This window comes from Eubalaena glacialis, chromosome 4, assembly GCF_028564815.1.
Source record: "Eubalaena glacialis isolate mEubGla1 chromosome 4, mEubGla1.1.hap2.+ XY, whole genome shotgun sequence".
Lineage (NCBI taxonomy): Eukaryota > Metazoa > Chordata > Mammalia > Artiodactyla > Balaenidae > Eubalaena > Eubalaena glacialis.
In genome coordinates, this window is record NC_083719.1 from 172,630,151 (window position 1) to 172,652,860 (window position 22,710).

General features: G+C 39.4%; 1 long non-coding RNA gene across 1 annotated transcript; it reads left to right on the forward strand.

The window, feature by feature from the left end:
* The first annotated feature begins 1,287 nt into the window (after positions 1-1,287).
* On the forward strand, positions 1,288-15,424 carry LOC133091181 (uncharacterized). The gene is made up of 3 exons (XR_009700864.1): positions 1,288-1,440; positions 13,034-13,206; positions 15,147-15,424. It is a non-coding gene; the product is annotated as an uncharacterized LOC133091181 (long non-coding RNA).
* The last annotated feature ends 7,286 nt before the right edge of the window (positions 15,425-22,710 follow it).

Consider the following 22,710-nt stretch of genomic DNA (forward strand, 5'->3'; position numbering starts at 1 on the left):
ACATATATACATATAATACCTAGAAACGTATACACATACAGGTATACAACATATATACACACCTATATATAAATATAGACTGTATACATACATACATACAGTGTACATATACTGTATATATACACACACCCATATATCAATATATGGGTGTGTGTATATATACAGCATGTTCACGTTTATAATATGTATACTATATATATACACATACATACATGTATACAATATATACACACAAATATATAGGCTTGTATGTATACTGTATATAGTACTTACACATATACTACAAACGCACGCACATATAAACATATGTGTATACATATATATAATATGTATACACACATATACAAATTAATAGGCTTGTATATATTCAGTATTTTTACATATATAGTTTTGTTTTAAGGAGTTGACTCATGTGACCGTGAGGCAGGCAGGTCAGGGCAGGACTCTGGGCTGGAGACACAGGGAAGAGCTGATGTCCCAAGGCCATTGGAGGAACAGTTCCCTCTTTCTACGGAACCTCATTTTTCTCTCCAGTCCTTCAACTGATGGACGAGGCCCACCCACGCCGCGGCATTGACAATCTCCTTTACGCAAAGTGGACCAATTTCAGTGTTCATCTCTTCTGAAAAATACCTTCCTGGCCACATCTGGAATAATGTTTGTAGTTGCCGGGGCCCCACACAATGCGCACATGAGATTAACCATCCCCGTGGCGATGATGACACTTTATTTTCTCCCTTGACCATTGTCACTACTATTCCAATTAAAATGGCAGCGCCATGAGGGCAGGGCATTTCCTTTTTTGCCAGTACTGAGCGTCCAGGGTCTGGTGCCTAGCATAGGCTAAATACACGGCATGTTTGTGAACAGAAGCCGGGATTCCGGCTGTCATATTTAATGAGGAATTATAGTCTTATTATTGGGGGGGGGGGTCACGGTACGTCAAAGGCGGGAGTCGAACCCGCCACCCCAGGCCCCGAGGAGTCTCCCCGGGTCCCCACTTCGGGCCGGTGGGGGTGACCGGGGGCAGCCGAAGACGTGCGTGCGTGCGTGCGTGAGAGGGGGCGTGTCCACGGCGCGGGCGGTGCTCGCCACGAGTGAGTGGTTCAGCCCGGCCCCGGCTCATTGTGCTCGCCTCACGCCGGCCGGAGTTGGCAGCAGTGCTGGAGGCCCCGGGCCGGTGACCACAAAGAGGGAGCCGGGGGCCGGACGGGAGCGCGGCGGCGGCGGTGGCTGAGGCCCAGGCCAGGACCCCTCCCCTCAGCCTCCCGCCCGCCCGCCTGCCCCGCCCCCGCCGGCGGCGCCCCGCCCCTCCCCTAACCGCCAGACTAGCCTGGTGCGGGGGCCGCGCGCGAAGACATAGGGGAGAAGTTGGAGCTGAGGCTGGAGTCGCCCGTGGGGGCCGAGCCCGCCGTCTACCCGTGGCCGCTGCCGGTCTACGTGAGTGCCGCCCGTCCCCTCTTCCCGGACCCGCGCCCCTCTTCCCCCACGGCGCGCGCTGAGCCCACCGAGAAACGGAGCGACTCGAGTCGCCAGACCCTCTTTGGAGCCCCCCTTCCCGCCCCGCCGTGGTTCTCCACGGCCGTTTCCAGCCCCCGCGCGCAGGGTGGGCAGAGGGGAGCCGGGGCCGGCCGGGGGCGCAGACTCGGCCGCGGGGACCCCGCGCTTCCGAGCGGCGCCCGAGCCGGGCTGCCGTTGGCTCTGTAGGGCTGGCTACCCCGGTCCCCCCGGGCCTGGACTGCCGGCGGGCTTGCCCTTCTGTACTTTATGATCTGACACGTCGGGTTTCTTTTTCCTGACCAGCTTTACCAGACTTTACCTGACCAGCTTTACCAGCGTCCCCTGATAATGTGTTAGATATTCAAGTTTTAGGGCCCGGTCCCAGCCCTATGGAATCAGCAACTCTGGTGGGGCTCAGTGATCTCTGTTATAACAGGCCCTCCAGATGATTTTTATTCATCTTAAAGTTTGAAAATATCTGCATTGTCAGCTGGCCAAAGCGTCCACCAGCAGGTGAAGGGGAGTGGCGCCTGGAAAAGATAGGGACTAGCCAAGGCAAGTACAGCAGCATTTGCCCTGGTAGTAATGAGAATGCCTTTTCTCCACTGGTTGGCACAGACTAGTATCTGGGAGCCGTGGCAGGGTTATTTAGGATGCTTTACATTTCAATGTAGAGTGACCGCTGTCCTGGTTTGCCAGGGACTTCCCCTGTGTGAGCACTTAAAATCTCATCCTGGCAAACCGCTTAGCCCTGGGTTTGAAAAACTTAGGGAAAAACATGAAATTTAGGGGAAACATGATCTACGTTTTGGGCAAGTCACAAGTGCTAATTAAAGCTAAGCAAGTATGGACAACATCTAGCCTTCTTTACCCCTTTGCGGGGAGGTAAATCTGATTGGGTGAAAGGACTTATTGTTAAGAGATCTTTGTAGAAACATCCCCTTCTGCTTAGTCCGCTGGTTCTCAGTTCTGGCTAGACATTGGCATCATCTGAGGAGATTTAAAATGATTTTATTGGTCTAGGATGACCAACCGTCGGTGTGAGGGTTTTTAAAAAGTGCTTCAGATGCTTCTAATGTGCAGCCAAATTTAGGTGCCACTGCTTAAGCTTTTGAACCGCTGCTGCATATTTTCACCTCATCTTCCTATGAGAATATCCAACTGTAGTTGAGGTTTGTTATTTTTCTTTTTCTTTTTTTAACTGTCTTATTATAAGATTTACTGTCTTAAATAAGATTGAATGTACAGAAAATCCTGCTAGTCCATCTGGTGTAGCTGGATACCCAGAATAATATCGTTAAGATATGTACCATTTAAGTATTGTGACTGGCCTTTTTAAAATTAACATATGCATTAAATTAGCATTGACAGTATAGATCTCTTTCGAAGTTGTCATGTTGGGGAGCTATACCTCTAATCTGCTGCCATTGCTAAATATCTGGACACCTCTTATTAGGAATCGCTTTTAAAAATCTTTAGGGATTAAAACCAAGATTGCTGTATTATTTGTACTGGGACCACAAAAACCTCACAAAGTTCCCCTGCTGTACCTTCTACCCCCATCTCTAACCCTTGGCAACTTCTAATCTGTTCTCCATCTCCACAGTTTTGTTATTTTAAGCATAATATGTAAACATAATCATGAATTACTTAATCTTCGGAGATTGGCTTTTTAAAATTTTTCCCTCGGCATCATTCCCTTGAAGTTCATTTCAATTTTTGCATATGTTAATAATTTGTTCCTTTTTGTTGCTCGGTAGTATTCCATCATAAGATTTTATCACAATTTGTTTCAACATTCACCCATTGAAAGACATTTGGGTAGTTGCCAGTTTTTGGCTATTAGAAATAAAACTGCTATGAACATTTATGTGTAAGTTTCTGTGGGAACTTCATTAAGTTTTTGTTTCTTTTGGATAAATGCTCAAGAGTACAATTACTGCATTGTAGGGTGAATCTACTTTTAGGATTGAAAGAGACTGTCAGGCTGTTTCTGAGAGTGGCTAAACCATTTTATTTTCCCACCAGTGATGTGATATAATTTTTCTACGTACTCGCCAGCATTTGATGTTGTCACTATACTTTAATTTTAGTTATTCTCTGATATCTCATTATGGTCTTAATTTGCATTTCCCTAATGGCTAACGACGTTGAACATCTTTTCATGTGCTTCTTTGCCATGTGTGTATTCTCCTCCATGAAATGTCTGTTCCTGTCTTCTGCCTGTTTTCTAGTTGGATTTTTTTAAGTTGTTTGGAGAGTTCTTTGTATATTATAGATACAAGTCATTTGTCTCATATGGGATTTTCAAATATGTTTTCCCACTGTGTAATTTGAGTTTTCATCCACTTAAAAGGATCTTCTATGAAGCATTTTTAACTCATTTTGATGAGATCCAATTTATCAGTTTTTGCTTTTATTGATCATACTTTCGGTGTCAAGTCTAAGAATTATTCACCTAGTTCTAGATGCCAAAGATTTTCTCCTATTTTTTTTTTCTAAAAATGTCCTGCTTTTACATTTAAGATTATGATCCACTTTGATTTAATTTTTGTGTAAGGTGTGTAATGTTTAGGTTAAGGTTCATTTGTTGTTTGTTTGTTTTTGTCGAGGGATGTCCAACTGTTTCAGTACCATTTTTTGAAAAGTCTATTCTTCCTTGATAGCTTTTGCACTGCTGTCAAAAACAAGTTAAATGTATTTATGTCAGTCTATTTCTGGGTTCTCTGTTCCATTCCATTGATCTATGTATCTACCCTCCATCATTACTGCAAAATCTTGAAATTGGGTAGATTAATTCCTCCCATTTTAATCTTCCTTTACAAATTGTTTTAGCTATTCTTCAGCCTCTTCTTACCATATAAATCTTAGAATAAGCTTGTCTATATCCACAAAAACCTTGAGGGCATTTTAAGAGTAATTGTGTTAAGCCTTTTAACTTGGGGAGAATTGACATCTTTATTATGTTGTGTTTTCTAATCCATGAACAAGGTATGTCTCCCTATTTGTTTGGAACTTTTAAAATTTTCGTCATCAGCATTTTGTAATTTTCAGTATAGAGGTCCTATAAATGTCTTATTGGGCTTATATTTAAGTATTTATTTAGGTCAGTTGTAAATGGCATCACATATTTTTATTTAAGCTTCTACACATTTGTTATATATAATTTGATAAAATTGTGTTGATCTTGTACTCTAAAACATTTACAAACTAATATTATTTCTCAAGCTTTTTGTGGATTCCTTGGTATTTTCTCCATTTAGATTATCATCTTATCTTCAGATGTAGACAGTTTTACTTTTCCTTATTCAATATAATAGGATATATTACTATTCAACATTCAGTAGGATATATTCCTTCCTATTCAACATAGTAGGAATAGTCCTTTTATCTTTTAAATAAACTTTTTGAAAACTTAACTTCTAAATTTATGTATTTATTTATTTTTGCTTTATTTTCTTACTAGAACCTCCAGTAATGTATTTAATAAAAGTGGTGAGAGCAGATATCGGTGCCTTGTTTCTGATCTTACAGAGAAAGCATTCAGTCTTTCACAGTTTAATGTCGGTATAGGTTGTTTGTAGATCATCTTTATGAGTTTCAGTATGTTCCTTTTCTATTCCTAGTTTGCTTGGAGTTTTCTTTCTTCTTTTTTTAAAATCATGAATGGGATTGGATTTTGTCAGATGCTTTCTCTGCATTAATGGATAGGATAACATGACTTTTCCCCCTTAATCTATTGGATATGGTGGATTACATTGTTTGATTTTCAAATATTTAACCAACTTTGCATAACTGGAATAAATACCACTTGGTCATGGTGTATTATTCTTTTTATATATTTCTGGATTTAATTTGCTAATATTTGGCTGAGGATTTTTACAGCCAATTTCATAAAAAATATTGGTCTGTAGTTTTCTTCTTTCTATACTATCCCTGTCTGGTTTTGGTATCAAGGTAATACTGGCTTCATAAAATTAATTAGGAACTGTTCCCTCTACTTCTATTTCTTATCAAGTCATGTAAAATTGGTGTTAATTCTTTAAGTCTTGGGTAAAAGTGAAACATCTAAGCCTGAATATTTCTTTTGGGAGTTTTCAAATGAAAAAATCAGTGTTTCTAATGGTTACAGGAAAATTGAGATTATCTATTTCATCTTGGCTGAGTTTTGGTAGTTTTGGGTGTAGAAGCATTGGTCCATTTCATCTACATTTTTGAATTTATAGTGTAGACTTGTTCATAATAACTTGTCCCTTATTAACCTGCAGGATATGTCATGGTATCCCTGGTTGCATTTCTGATATCTGTGATTTGTGCCATCTCTCTTTTTATCTTTATCAGTCTTGCTACATCTTTATTGATTAGATTGTTTATTTCAAAGAACCAGCCTTTTGTTTCATTGATTTTCCCCCCCTATTTTCCTGTTTTCAGTTTCATGGATTTTTGTTTCATCTTTATTATTTCCTTCTTTCTGCTTGTTTAGTGTTTTTTCCTCTTCCGTTTTTACTATTTTAATATAGAAAATTAGATTATTGCTTTGTAATATTTACTTCCCAATTTAGTGCTATAAACTTCCCTTTCAGCATTGCTTTCACTTCATTCCACAAACTTTGATCTGTTATATCTCCATTTTCTTTTATTCTATGCATTTAAAAAATTTTCCTTGACTTTTTACCCATGAGTTATTTGGAATTGTGATGTTTAGTTTTCATGTGATTGAAGATTTTCCTGTTGTCTTTCTGTTATTGATTTCTAGTCTGATTCCATTATGGCTAGAGAACATACTCTCTATGATTTTAATTCTTTTAAATCTGCTAATGTTTTTTTATCACCCAGTATATGGTATATGAGTGAATGTTCCATGGACACTTGAATATGTATTCTGCTTTTATTGAGTGTGTTCTTTAAATGTCAGTTATATCCTGTTGATTGATGATGTTTTCAGTTCTTCCATATCCTTGCTGATTTTTCTCTCTGGTAGTTCTATAAATTGCTGTGTTGAAGTCTCAAATAATAATTGTGGATTTAAAATTTTCTCCTTTTACCTTTTTCAGTGTTTGCTTCATGTGTTTTGAAGTTCTGTTGTTTGGTGCACACACATTTAGTATCACTAGGTCATCTAGGTGGATTATTCCTGTTATCTTTATGTAATGACCCTTTTTGCCCCTAATAATTTCCTTTGCTCTGAAATCTACTTTATCTGATATTAATATAGCCATTCCTGCTTTTTCTGATTAATGTTCATATGATATATCTTTTTCATCCTTTTACTTTGAACTACCTATATCATGATGTTTAAAGTAAGCTTCTTATAGACAGTATATAGTTGGATCATGCTTGTGATTTTTTCATCTACTCTTCCAATCTCTGTCTTTGACTTGGTTATTTAGATCATTTACAGTTAATGTAATCATTGCTATGTTAAAGATTAGGTCTACCATTTTATTTTTTGTTTTGTCTTTTACCTTAGTTTCTCAATCCTGTGTTTCTCTTATTTTGCCTTCTTGTGGGTTACTTAAACATTTATTAATAAGTCCATTTTAATATAATTTACTTATCATTTGTGTATACTGTTTGTATAGTTTTCTTAGTGGTTGCTTTTGGCATTACACTATACATATGTAACTTATCATAGCCTACTGGAATCAGTGTTTTATTACTTCAAGTGAAGTTTCAAAATTTTACTTCCATTTAGGTCTCTTAGTATTCCCCAGTTTTAAAGTATGATTTTCTGTAGTATTTCCTTTATATACATTGAGAACCACATCAGACGGTGTCATAATTTTTGCTTTGACCATCATATAGAATTTAAGAAACTCATGAGGCTAATGATAGTCTCTTGTATTTACCCCATTTGTTTTCACCCATTCCATTGTTCCCCTTTTCTTTTTGAAGTTCCCAGTCTTCTGTTATTGTTTTTTTATGTTTTCATAACAGTAGGTGATATCTGGGCTTTCCAGTGCCATTGGATATGAGTTTCAGGAAACACTGAGCCTGGCTCACTTAATGCTACTGAGTTGGAGGGTTTGTATATGTTGGGCCTGTTGGCACAGCAGATGCTAGCAGATTATACTAATGTTGATGGGACTAGTGCCACAGGAGGATGCATTCCCATTCAGGCTATGCTGCTGCTACAGTAGATCAAATCCCCCTCTACCCCAAGTGTGGGGCAGTGACCTGCTGCTGTCACTGCTTCTTTATTAGGCTGCTTTTGCCTCAAGTGTGTGGTGGGATCCCTTGGAAGCTGCTGCTGCTGTCAATCACAAGGTTAAATTCATTTTAGCAATACTTAAATATAAATATATAGCCTGGCTCTTGTAGGACCTCTGTATTTGTTTTTTATTGCTTTCATACGAATTACCACAAATTGAGTGACTCAAAACAACGTAAATTTATTACCTTACGAGTCTGACATTGGTCTCAATTGAGTCAAGTAAAAGTGTTGGCAGGATCGACAGATGAATGGATAAAGATGTGGCACATATATACAATGGAATATTACTCAGCCATAAAAAGAAATGAAATTGAGTTATTTGTAGTGAGGTGGATTGACCTAGAGACTGTCATACAGAGTGAAGTAAGTCAGAAAGAGAAAAACAAATACCGTATGCTAACACATATCTATGGAATCTAAAAAAAAAGAAAAAATGGTTATGAAGAACCTCGGGGCAGGACAGGAATAAAGACTCAGCCATAGAGAATGGACTTGAGGACACAGGGAGGGGGAAGGGTAATCTGGGATGAAGTGAGAGAGTGGCATGGACATATATACACTACCAAATGTAAAATAGATAGCTAGTGGGAAGCAGCCACAAAGCACAGGGATATCAGCTCTGTGCTTTGTGTTCACCTAGAGGAGTGGGATAGGGAAGGGAGGGTGGTAGGGAGACGCAAGAGGGAAGAGATATGGGGATATATGAATATGTATAGCTGATTCACTTTGTTATGAAGCAGAAACTAACACACCATTGTAAAGCAATTATACTCCAATAAAGATGGTTAAAAAAAGTAAAAGTGTTGGCAGAGCTACATTCTTTTCTGGAGGCTCTTAGGGGTGTTTCTGTTCCCTGGACTTTAACAGCTTCCAGCGGTCACTTGTAGTCCTTGACGCAGAGTCCCCTTTTTCCACCTACAAAATCCAAAATGTTGCATCTCTCTGATTCTGCTTCTATTAGGACATCTCTCTCTTTCTCTTTCTACAGTTGGGAATGGTTTTCTGCTTTTACGGACTCATGCAATTAGATTTGTTCCATGAGGTAATCCAGGATAATCTTTCTCTCTCAAGGTCTATAACTTCAGTCATATCTGCAAAGTCCTCTTTACCATGTAAGGTAACATATTAATAGGTTCTAGGGATTAGGGTGAGGGCATTTTTAGGAGCCATTATGCTGCCTACCACACCCTTAACAAGTGACCTTGAGAAAATTACTGAGATTTTTAAAGCCTTACTTTCCTCAAACATAAAATGGAAAGAAAGATATCTAGTTAATATCATGAAAGTGAAACAGTATATATGAAATCAACTAATTCAAAAAGTAAGATTTCTTCTTTTTCTTTATGATGTGCATGATTCTCAGAGTTCAGGTACTTGAAGAGTTACTTTTTTTTAAACAGAACTAAGGAATTTCAGGGTTCAGGTGCTGTAAGATTGTCTGAATTATCTGAGTAACAATTAGCTAAGCACAGGTGTAAAGCATTTGATTTACTCCCTGGTGTTCTTTATCTTCTCATCCCACTAAATCCATATCCCTTGTCTAGCTCCAGCCAGTAGAGTCAGAGCTTGTTTTACTGTTTAACTAAAGTTCAATTTAAATTCTCTCTACATCTCCAGATTCTCAGCCCTGGTTGCATATTACTATCACCTGGGAAGATGTCAAAAACTACTGATGCCAAATTTCTACCTATCATGGATATTTGAGGAGGGACCTGGCATGAAATGCTCTAGCTTATGGTTTGTGGAGCCAAATCATAGTCTACACTGAGCCAAATCATTTGCGATATCACCTCTAAAAAGGAGTTTATCTGTAGTGACTAATGCTCTTCCTTTGTCAGTATGCTTGATTTGTCCCTCTTTGGGGGAAAAAAAGAGGGGGAAAAAAACCCCAGCAGTTTGGCTCCCTGAATTACAACCTGATGCTGTGGAATTAGTGTTGTCTCAGAGTGCACATCTTCGGATACCCATTCTCTCTCCTGCTCCCTTGCATGAACTTATATCCTTGGGCAGTTTTTCATCCACCACCCTCTTTTGCTTCTAATCTTAGCAAGTAAAGTCTCCTCTTAATGAAACAGCATTTCATGAGACTTGCTGGGAGCATAGGTCTGTTCCAGACCTATCATATGTTAGCTAAAGCAGATATAAGTGATGTGTTTTTGGCATTCATCCTTGTGGGTTGGAGAGAGAAGACAGAATTTTATCCTTTTAGGTGTCATCTGACTGGGCAAATGGGCTCTTTCCCTCTGCTGCCTACCATGTAAAAAACTGAGGGTGTTACCTCTAGAAGGTATCTTCTAGGTATCAAAATAGTGCAGATAAGTCAAATTTCTCAGTAAAAGATGACAAAACTATGGCTTAGGTGGTTAATTTTACATGTCAATTTGTCTGGGCCACCATGCCCAGTTATTTGGTCAAATATTATTCTGGATATTTCTGTAATGGTGTTTTTGTGTTTTTTTAAATTTTTATTTTTATTTTTTTATTTATTTATGTTTTTGGCTGCGTTGGGTCTTTGTTGCTGCACGTGGGCTTTATTTGCAGCAAGCGAGGGCTACTCTTTGTTGCGGTGCGCGGGCTTCTCATTGCGGTGGCTTCTCTTGTTGCAGAGCATGGGCTCTAGGTGCACGGGCTCAGTAGCTGTGGTGCACGGGCTTAGTTGCTCCACGGCATGTGGGATCTTCCCAGACCAGGGCTCGAACCCATGTCCCCTGTATTAGCAGGCAGACTCTCAACCACTGCACTACCAGGGAAGCCCAGGTTACTTTTGAACTGCAATCCCCACACTTGTAAAATGACATTAAAAACCACTCTTTCTGTGGGTTCTTAGAATTAATTAAGCAGGTTATGTGTGTAAAGTATCCTGGCACTTGAATGAGTTGTCAGAACCAAGGGCTGCTGGAGACGATGCTTATGCCCTAGGTAATCTCCCCTTCTACTGGGCGGCAAGTAAACACAAGCACAGTAGTCAGTGCTCTGGAAGAAGTGAGTTCTGGTGCTGCAGAGCACAGAATCTTTTTTTTTTTTAATTTAATTTTTATTTTATATTAGAGTATACTTAATTTACAATATTGTGTTAGTTTTAGGTGTACAGCAAAGTTATTCAGTTATACATATATCCATTCTTTTTCAGATTCTTTTCCCGTGCAGGTTATTGCAGGATAGAGTAGAGTTCCCTGTGCTGTGCATTAGGTCCTTGTTGATTACCTATTTTATATATAGTCGTGTGTATGTGTTAATCCCAAACTCCTAATTTATCCCTCCCCCCCCCTTCCCCTTTGCAGAGCACAGAATCTTGGAAGGGAGAGTTCAGGCTTATTGGAGGAGGTGCCATCCTTTCTAAGGATATGTAGAAGCTCCTGGGGTGGCAGGAGGGAGCAGTGTGTGTCAAAGTTTGAGAAATATAAGAAAATATGGCAAAACTAAGGTACACGAGTGGAACTCAGGTTTTGGGAAAGAAATGAGAGTTAATACTGGAAATCTACTGGGGCCAAACAGAAAAGGGCCTTGTTTGTCCTGTCAGAAGTTTGGATGTTTATCCTGAAGGCTGTGGGAAACGCTAAACAACAGTGAGATGGACTTCTGGTTTAGAGACTCACTCGGACCTCCATGTGGAAAGCACTTGATTGGGTGCAGGGTGAATTGTAATCTAAGGGTCCCACTTAAGTTGTAAAAGGTTGGACTGGATTTCGGAGATCCGAGAGGGAATGGGTGGGGCCTGGTGACCAGTTAGAAAAGGGAGGGCAGCAAGCGTGGGTGACAGTTTACAGCTGCATCTTTTTGTGAGATACAGAGCACAGTAGGAAGGGATTGGGGCTGGGGAGAGGATCTTACTTCATCTTCAGTGCTTTAGAGGGGCCTGGTAGACAGGTCTGGGCCCAAGGTACAGATCTGGGCTTTTTGGGAGGACAGGTGTTTGAAGGCGTGGGAGAGACTTAGGTTACCCACAAGAAGATCCAAAGAATCATAGGTCTGAGAGCTTTTTCAGTGGGTATATTGAGGATGCTTATAAGCTGAAAGAAAGTAGCCAGCAAGGGTGTGAAGATCTAGGAGAGGAAATGATTGTTCATTTGTTTTCAAAAAGCTGAATACTTATCGTGTGCCTGGCCCTTTTCTAGGATCTGGGGTTCACACCGTGTGTTATCTCTTCTGCAAGGACAGTTCAACTCATCCCCTGGTGAAGAGAAGTCAGATTATTCTTTGCATCCCATTCAGGTGTAGGAACTGTTCTGTCCCTCTGAAGGGACTTTACTTAACCAGAGTAATAAGTTAGAAATCAAAAGAAATTAGAGCTGGAAGGGACCTTAAAGGCCACTGTACTTAATGTTGCCTAATATTTTACCTTAATTGTAAGAAAAATTTATTGCAGAGCCCATTCTCTTCAGAGTTCCTTCACTGAACTTTCTTTATGTTTTTCATCCAGTGGGTCTAGCTTGTAGATTTTGGCCTCCTCGTAAATTTGCTTCTTCATCCACATTACATTTTGCCCGGACTATGGCAGAAGCTCCTGGGTGGTTTCGCGGCCCCTGGACTCTGTTCCTCTAAGTTCATCTGCCTACTCGGGTTGAGTGATCTTCTAACGTGAAAAGATACGCCTAAAATAATGCTGCTAATGACTTGCCCACACAGAGTTAGTGCATACTAGCCACCCAGCGTGTGCACTGCCCAGAGGCCTGTAGTCTGAACTGTGCTCGGCCAAGCCTCCTGGGGCTCTTTGGCCCTGAGGAAGGGGAGCTTTTTGTGATCACTCCCTTTATCTAATCGGTCCTTCAGCAGCGGGGCGCCTTTTTCTAATCAGCGGAGGCACCCTTACTCAGCCAGTGGTAGCCCCAGGCCTCATCACCTGTGGGATACAAGCCATGCTCTCTCCCAGGCTTGATTCGACCAACATCTCTATTTTCTGTCCCTTCTCACACTTGGACCCCTGGCCTTTAGTCATCCCCACCTGCAGTATTTACAGTGCCCAGCAGGTGTCAGGCGTGAGTGTCTTTGCACAGGTGCTCCCTCTGCAGTTAATGCGCCTCCTACTCCACCTCTGCATAGCCTCATCTTTCTCGATTGTACTTCAGGGTTATCATGAAGTGGTCACTTAGATATAACTTTTTGCCTCCATAGGAACCTCTGTGCATAAAGGTTATGGTTCTTTATCTCATGTGATTGAAATTTTGAGTTTATACATGTCCCTCCTTAATGAGGCTTTAAGGGCAGGAGTCGTTTCTAATCCTTAGCACAGAGCAGATGCTTTTTTTTCTTTTTAGATGCTTTTTAATGATGATAAAATGTACGGTTTAAATCACTCATTTTACAATAATTTTGCTTTAGGTTGTGACAGAAATAAAGTTTCCAGAAGTTGTGTTCCTGCAATAAGAAATAAAGATGTGACCTTCCAGTTGTGTAAAGCTCATGAATGCTGTGTAAGTGCGTCGGGTGCAATAAGGAACCTGGAGCTAAATGGGCTAGTTCTGAGAGAGAGAGACTTAACTACGTTAACAAAGGTAAGCCTTCATTGTGTCCTGCCAACATTTGATAGTTGCTTTTGGGGCAAACTAAACGGTTAAAATTTTAAACTGTTCCTCCCCATTAAAGGGTTTGAATAAATAGGCCACTTTGGTGCACCTGTGTCTTGCGAATTGTCCAATTGGAGATGGAGGTTTAGAAAGTGAGTTTCAGTCTTGTTTAAGTCTCTTCCCATCAGACTGGTCTCGTGATTTCCTACACACCATGTTACTTCCTGTCTACCTTTTCTTGGTGTTGTTCATGCCTGGATTGTCTCCTGTACCTGCTCAAACCTTGGTCCATTCTCATTTGTACCATGGAAGTTTGTCATGCTGGATGCTGTCAGAACTAATTTTACTTAAGTTTGTGTTAAGCCGCAAAGCACACATTTTGTATATTTTCTGTTTTTTGTGTTTGTTTATATTTTTATGGTTTCTCTTCAAGAAATATTATGAGAAGGGAAATAGAAAGATGTAAAGAGCAAAATAGTTATCATTCTCTTTAAATTGTTAGAACATGTATCTGCAATCATAATTATAATGCACTGTGGTATGTGTTAAAATAGGAAATATATGTAATGTCCCGTAGGAGCAGCAAAGTCAGTGGTGTTAGTGGGGGTGTGTCATGGAAGTAATCACAAAGCAGGTGACTGTTGGTTGAGGTCCTGAAACATTAGTGTGTGTTCCCTGTGTCCAGTAGTGGTCTGGAGGGGTCAGGAAGCCTGCCTTTCAATTTGAGGGAACAGAGGGTTTGAGGTCCTCTCTCTTCTATTGCTCTAGTATACTGCATAGCAGCTAATAAAATACTGGGTTTATAGTTGACATTTAAATCGCTGATTGATCATCAAGATTGGGATGTATCATTGGAAATGAAAATAGGAAGAGTCTTATGCTTTTTAGGTTTTTCTTTTTTTTCCTATGTCTCAGAAGGCTCTTTGATGGGAGACTTTTTATTCTCCCATACAATTCCATGAATACTTTTACCCTGGCACTTATTTTAATGGCATTTTCAATTTATAAATGTCTTTGAAACACATATTGTAAACTATTTGAGGGTAATGACCATGGCCATTGGTGGCACATCTTAAATGTGCATCGTGTTAAGTTTTGAGTGTCATGTGGTCTACCATCAGTGCTTCCCTCTTTCACCCAGTTTTCTTCCTCATTTCCTTCTGCAAATTTGTCTCATTTTTCTGCTTTCCCTTTTGCTTCTCTATTCTTGCTTTCTCTTTCCCATTGCATCTGTCATTCTTCTTCTCCTTCTCCTTCTGACTTCATTATGGCCAACCGAAGCCTTTTCTAGTATGTTCTCTATCTTCCTTGCCTCTTTATTGCCATCCACAAACTCTTACAGAATATTCTTGGTTGACTCCCTTACTTCCTAGCATACCCATTTACTTCATGATCACTTTAGAACATTGAAAAGGGTTGGAATTTTTAAAAATAGGTAATTCTAATCAGTCTTCTTTCACCTCTGGTATAAGACTCTTCTTCCTCAATCTGACCATTCTCAAATCTAGAAGTACTCCAGCTCATTGGTCCTCCTTACCCCCATGTTTAGGCCAAAGAACTTGTGAAACCTTAGCCCTGTTTAATACTTGAATTTATCAAAACATAAGAGAGCTAATTCTGCCTAAGGGCACCAAAGAAGAATAAAGATGCCACAGATAAACGTTTAGTCCAGATTTATAATGGACTCTAAGTGCCTAGTTGAGTGCTAACCATTAACTCACTTGAACAGCAGGGAGCTCATGACAGAAACTAACATGTTAATTGTATAGACACTTCACCATTCCTCAATGTAGCTGATAAACTGCATCCAGTTAGCTTAAATAACATGAATGATGAATTTCTCTGTGTATATAAATTGGGAGTTTGTAAAGTTATCTTTTTCCCTTTGTACAACTACTGACTACCACCTCGCTTGGTCACGGCAATAGAAAATGATGACTAAGAAACACACTGTCTCTGGGCTTCCCTGGTGGCACAGTGGTTGAGAATCTGCCTGCTAATGCAGGGGACACGGGTTCAAGCCCTGGTCTGGGAAGATCCCACATGCCGCGGAGCAACTGGGCCTGTGAGCCACAACTGCTGAGCCTGCACGTCTGGAGCCTGTGCCCCGCAGCGAGAGAGGCCGCGATAGTGAGAGGCCCACGCACCGCGATGAAGAGTGGCCCCCGCTTGCCGCAACTAGAGAAAGCCCTCTCACAGAAACGAAGACCCAACACAGCCAAAAATAAATAAATTAATTAATAAAAAAAACAAAAACAAAAAAAACACGTTGTCTCAATATCAGTGGACATAATGTCCTAGTATTCTACAAAAATCTCTAAATTCTTAATCTAAAAGATATATCTGCCAATATCTTATATCCTTATCCTTTGTTAATATAAATAACCAATCTATGAACGTCTCAGTTTCCTTACTTAGAATATGAGGTGGATAGATTTGCTAATATCTAGGGACCTTTCCAATTTTAATATTCCCTGGTTATAAGGGCTGAGCCAAATACAGTGGCTCCTTAATCATTAACCTCGCTCATGATGAAAGTTATCAGCCAGATCTACATGTAAGAGATCAAATATTCATATCCATATATATTGTAGCACATTGACTTTTACAGAACTCAAAGTAACACAACATAGTTACATTCATAGACTTAAGGTCACTGTGGTATACTTTACAATTTTTCTTTTCCCTCGGAAGGAAATGTAGATCCCTGGGAAGGGATTTCTTTCTCTGCCTTTTAGTAATGCAAGCCTTTTATTATCTCTTGGATCCTAAAAATAGGTAGGGTTTTGGCAGGTGGAGCTTAGGAGAGACCCATCAGGTGGCAGGGACAACATGAGAAAGGGCAGAAGGAAGAATGGATTTTGAGAAGGACCTGATATCTTACATGATGAGAGCAGCGTTTCACAATCTCTGTCCTGCAGAACACTGGTTTTAGATGATGTTGATGTAGTTACAAGACAGAAGCATTTGGGAAGAGCCGTACTCTACATCCCGACGTGAAATTCAAGTTTCACTTTGTTACATTACATACTCTGAAAAGTTTTGGAGGAAGGAATTGATTTCATTTTTTTAATTCAGTCTTACTCACAGTTACTTGAGAAACCTATATTCAGCTGATGGGACTGTATTTTGTGAAAGGCCAATCGGAGAAATGCTGAGATGGAGCTTAAGATATTTCTGTGTTGGGACAGGCATGTGATTATTTTTCTTATAATTCTTTACTGTTTGTCCTAACAATTGTTACTTTGCAGGATTTTTTTTTTTTTTTACATCTTTATTGGAGTATAATTGCTTTACAGTGTTGCGTTAGTTTCTGCTGTATAACAAAGTGTATCGGTTGTATGTATACATATATCCCCAGGTTTCAGTTTTAAGCCTTCTGTTTTTACCTGAGTCATTGGGCCTCTTAGAAAGCTCAACAATTCTGGGGTCTTCATCTCTTATGTAGTTTCCAGAAGCTCCTGGCACTTACCAGTATTTCCTCTTGATTCTTTTCCTCCGACTTCAAACTTCTTACGATTATGAGCTGATTGTTTTCTCAGCCTCTAGTGTCAAAACCAGCTACCTCGCTCATCTTCATTGTCTCAGTTACAAGGTGCAATATTTCCCACGTTTATATGTGTCAAAATATAAGTCAGGGATTGATACATAGCATATGCTTAATAACAATTGTATTTCCTTTTTTTCTTTGTTCAAAGGTATCCAAACACTGGCCAAGTTCTTAAATTGAAAGTAGAGTGATCTAACTTATTCAGCTCATCCAACCATCAATATTGAATATTTGTCTTTTTTCTTACACATATTTCTTGTATTCCAGTCGTGACATTCTAGAGCACAGTGAGCACATGTATAACTTATTACTGCATTACTACCTTGGCTATTCCTAGACCAAAATTTACTTCATACAACTGACAGCCTAATTAACCTACTAGAGTTTTTTTTTAATGTATGCATACAAACAGTAAACACTAGTTGCATTGCTAATAACTGAGTTTTTACATCTCTATGCACCCATGTATCCAACACCAGGTCAAGATATTATAAAATATTTGTAACACCCTACAAGGTTCTCTGTTACTTCTTTCTGTTCCATACTCCCCCAGGGCAACACCCAAGCTGACCTCTATCACCATATGTGACATACATGGAATCACACAGTGTGTATTCTTTGGTATCTGGCCTTTGGTTACATATCATTATATCAGTAGTTTATTCTTTTATTGTGTTTTCTTGATTTTTTAAACCTAGACATTCATACAGTGTCAAAGTACCACTGATTTCTTAATATTATGCTGACCTCCATCTTCAGAGGCTTTCCACAGTCTTCCATCTGTCTTTCCACCTACTTTCTCTTCCGTCTAATTATGTTTCATTTAACCAACCTCAGTCAGCCTTTCCCCCATATTTCCCAACACGTAGCACTCCTGTGTTCAGCCAGTTTTGTTCCCTATTCCATAAGCCCTCTGTGCCATTGCTGACACTGTGCCTGTTCCCTGCCTGGAAGGCCTGTTCCCTACCCTCTATATACTTGTTCAAGACTCAGTTTAAATGCTGCCTGTTCTAAGAAGTCTTCTCACAAGAAGCCAGTGCTTTTTGGAATCCTTCTTTAATGAAATCCCATAGCAAGTGTCATCTGTCCTCCCTGATCTGGTAATTAATTATCCATTGTTCCTATCATATAGTGTTTGTTTTTCTTATGTGCTGTTATTATTTATTGAAGCAGATTATAGTGACTTGAACCAGGAACTGGGTCATTTTCCTCTTCATTTTAGTGCAAGTTTCTGTGATATGAAGTTAAACTCCTTTTCCCTCACTTCCCATTCACCCTCAGCACTTGTTAAACACAAAGTACAAGTGAAACTTATTGGTTAACAGGTTTTTGTGGTCCTTGGTTCTGGTCCCTAGGTCTAAGCTGCACTTCTGTAGTGCTAATTTGACTGATTTCTTATTGTCACACAACTCAGGAATAAACTAAATCATTACAAATTTAGATACATATAAGATATTATAAGAAAACCAGTGGATGTCACAAGTTTAGGCCTGGGGGAGAGTGTTGTATGAGTCCTAGTTTCGTGGGGCTCACACTGCATGATCGCGCCTTCCAGTATTCCATTGTCAGTAAGAAAGAGGTATGCAAATATATGCTTAATATTTAACAGTGTTGATAAAAAAGAGAGGAGAGAAAGGGATGACAGGTACTTTGAGGGCTTTTTGGAATTCATGAACAATTATGATTGGATGGGGAAAAAGAAAAACCGAGGGCTAACCTCCCACAGGTGAGCTCAGGAAAGAGAGAAGGGCTCATCTGGTATGCAGGTAGAGAGGTTTGACCTACAGAATCTTAGAAAACGTCAACAATCTGAGCAGTGATGGCAGGAGGCAAACTAAAGGGATAACAAAAGTCTGCAAAAGTCTCGCACAAAGAGCTTTGGCATGGTGTTCATCATCTAGCTAATCCTAACATGCAGACATTTATGAGAGTAAAGTCAGGTCTTTGCCAGAGTGGGTTCATTATTTGGGCAACTGGGTCAAATGAAGAAAGGCAAATGTAGGCTGCCAGAGTAAATAAGGAGAGGAAAAACAAAACAAACGAGACCTATCATTCATCAGTGGTTTCCCCCCAATATTCTTAGCCTCCACCTTATCTCCATCTTACTGGTAACACAGGAACTAGACTGAACAATCAGGTAAAAGGTCTCTACAGAAACTGAGGTAATATAGAAAATAAGAAAATAAAACATAAAATTGTAGATTTTCTTCCTAGGGGTAATTGAGATGATAGTTGAATAATAACATAAGATCAGGTGAAGTCTAAAGACATTTTAGAAAAGCTGGATAAAGTAAGAAAACATCTGTTCGCTGGCATCTGAATGTTAGAGAGACACCAAGACATGTGGGCCAAGTTCTGGAGAGAAGGGAAACACAGACGCAAGCTTGACATTTGGTGCAGCTTTTCTCCTTGGGGCATTTGCTGATTCAAATCTTGCAGCCTAGGAGCTGAAAAACCAAGGAGTTCAAAAGACTCTAACCACAGAAACCAAATGGCAAGAGCTCAAGCTAAAGGCAACAACTAATGGAATGACAAGCTAAGTGTATCTTTAGTCTCACAGGGCTGCGGAAACCATTACATTTAAAGCCTAACAAATACATGGGTAGTTGGGAATAGGGAGAATCCAAACGCTCATATGGTAATCCCAAAGGGCAACACCCGTAGAGGAAGGACAAGACAGAAATAGAGCAACCTTCACACAGACTGGAAAACAGCTTTGAATGAGCTCAAACTGAGAATGGACTAAGGTTTCCAATCCCTATAGTAACTGTCTGCCATGGGCAAAAGGAAATCTTTTCAAGAGAACGATAACATCCAGAATGTGGAGGTATCTTTATAGTTTCCTAAAATAAGCCCAATTTTAATATAAAAAATAATTTGATATACCAGGAAAAAGACTAAATGATCAAAAGCTCAAAAAAAAAAAAAAACAGAACAAGAAAGAAAGAAAGAAAGAAGACAATATAAATAGACATAGGAAGACAAGAGTTACCAGGCATTGGTTAAAAAAAAAAACAACTATGATTAAACAAAGAAAATAGACACATGGCAAATAAGCGTATGAAAAGATGCTACACATTCCATGTCATCAGGGGATTTTAAATTAGAACAATAGTGAGATACCACTACACACCTATTCAAATGGCTAAAATCCAAATACTGAAATACCAAAGTTGTTGACGATGCAGAACAACTGGAATTCTCATTTGTTGCTAGCAGGATACTTGGCAGTTTCTTACAGAACTAAACGTACTTTTACCATACAGTGATCTAGTAATCATGCTCTTTGGTATTTACCCATAGGAACTGAAAAGTTATGTCCGCATAAAAACCTGCACATGGATGTTTATAACAGTTTCTTTCATAATTGCCAAAACTTGAAATCAACCAAGGTGTTTTTCAATAGGTGAATGGATAAACAAACTATTGTATATCCGTACAAAGGAATAGCATTCAGCACTAAAAAGAAAAGGCTATGAAGCCATGAAAAGACATGGAAGAAGCTTAAATGCATATTGCTAAGTGAAAAAAAGCCAATCTGCAAAGGCTACGTGCATATTATATGATTGCAGCTATATGAAATTTAGGAAAAGGCAAAACTGTGGAGACAATCAAAAGATCAGTGGTTGCCAGAGGTTGTGGGGAGGGAGAAAAGGATGGGTGAAGCCTGGAATTTTAAAGGCAGAGAAACTCCTGTGTATGGTTCTGTCATGGTGGATACAGGTTATTGCACATTTGTCAAAAATCATATAATGTACAAAACAAAGAGTGAAGTGTAAAGTAAAGCATGGACATTAGTAATAATGTATCAATATTGGTTCATTAACTATAACAAATATATTATGCTAATGTAAGATGTTAATAATAGGGGAAACTGGGTTGAGAGGTAAGGAAGTATGAGAACTCTGTCCTTTCTGCTTAATTTTTCTGTAAACCAGAAACAGCTCCAAAATAGTCTATTAATTTAAAAAACAAATCTAGACCTGCATACAAAACTTGCACGTAAATCCAACCACAGCAGCATTATTCATAAGAGCCCCAAAGTGGAAATAACCCAAATGGCCATTTACTGTGAATGATCAATGAAACACAGTAATATCCACACCATGGAATATTATTCAGCCATAAAAAGAAATCAAGTACTGATACATGCTACAACATAGATGAACCTTGAAAACATGCTAAGTAATTGTATGATTCCATTTGTATGCAATGTCCAGACTAGGCAAATCTGTAGAGACAAAGTATATTAGTGGCTGCCTAGGGGTCGAAGAAGTGTGGGAGTGAGTGACTTATAGTAGATTATTTTGGGGGGCGGGGTGGATGAAAGTTTTACAGTTGATTGTGGTGGTAGATGCATAACACATTAAATTGTACACTTTAAATCATATGGAAAGTAAATTATATCTCAATGAAACTATTATTTAAGATTATGATTTTACAGAAATTCAGTCCTTATCTATTATGTATCTATCTGTCTATCTATCTATGTATGTATCTATCTCTCTATCTATCCATCTATCTATCTATCTATCCATCTATCTATCTGTCTATCTGTCTGTCTGTCTGTCTGTCTGTCTGTCTATCTATCTGTGTATCTATCTCTCTATCTCTCTGTCTATATCTATCTATGTCTCTATCTATCTCTCTGCCTCTCTTCTCTGTCTATCTATCTGCCTATCTATCTCTCTCTCTCTATCTCTCTATCTGTCTATCTATCTCTCTGTCTCTATCTATCTATCTATCTCTCTGTTTATCTCTCTATGTATCTATCTGTCTATCTATCTATCTATCTATCTATCTGTCTATATATCTCTATCTCTCTACCTATCATCTATCTGTCTATCTATCATCTCTCTATCTATGTATCTATCTATGTAGCTGTCTATCTATATCTACCTGTCTACCCATCTATCCTTATGTATAGAACAGTAACAATGGCTTATAAGTCACTTCCCTACATTATTTTATCCTTCCAAAACTCTTGAGAGGTCAATAGGCCATAGGAAAAGCACTGAGTTCACTGAAACTTGAAGGTTGAATTAACTGTTTGTGATCACTCAGTCAGTAAATGGTGATGCAGGGAATTCCACACATCTTCTCTGTCCTCCTTTCCTCCTTCCCTCCCTCCTACTTGCTGACTCTATTCCAGCCACATTATTTACTAATTCTTCCCTGAGGACACTGGCATCCTTCCTCTGGGCCTTGCAGAGTTTATTCCCATAATCTGGAATGCTTTTCCCTCAGATGTCTGACTCATCTGCCTCCCTCTAGACTGTTCAAATTCCACCTTCCCAGTAAGACTTATCCTGTCTACCGTTTAAGTTGAAAGCCTTGCTCCTCCCTGCCCACAATCTCACCTCACCATATACTGCTTAATCTCCATAGCATTTATTCCTGGCGAACCTACCAGATAATGTACGTGGGTTTCTGTTCTCCCCTCCAACTGGAAGATAGGCTGCACAGACTCAGGAATTTTGCCATTATTAAACCTAGTGGAGGCCCAGCAGAACTCTAGGGTCAGCCAGAACTGGGCACAATTATAACTCTTGTGATTTGATATTTTAGTGGGTTAGCTCAGAGCCAAGCCAGTTATTAAAGAGGATCTTTTCTGCTATTTTAAGCAGCATGGTACATTTGAGGTCAACTTAAATTTTCAATAATTACAGAGCAGGTATGAACTCTTCCTTTGTTTCTCCAGACACATGAACCTGGATGCCAAATCCATCCTCTCTGGGTGTAGTGGGAATGTATGAAGATGACTGGCCTAAGTCTCAATTGAATAAAAAGATGCCCCAAAAGACATTTCAACATTTTCGAAAAGTTCAATCATAAAGTGTGGTTCCTTATCACACATCAGGGATTATCTAGCCTCCAGTGTGGTTTTTTTTTTTTTTGCAGTAAAAATGTGTCATTTTATATTTTAAATTTGCATTATGAAA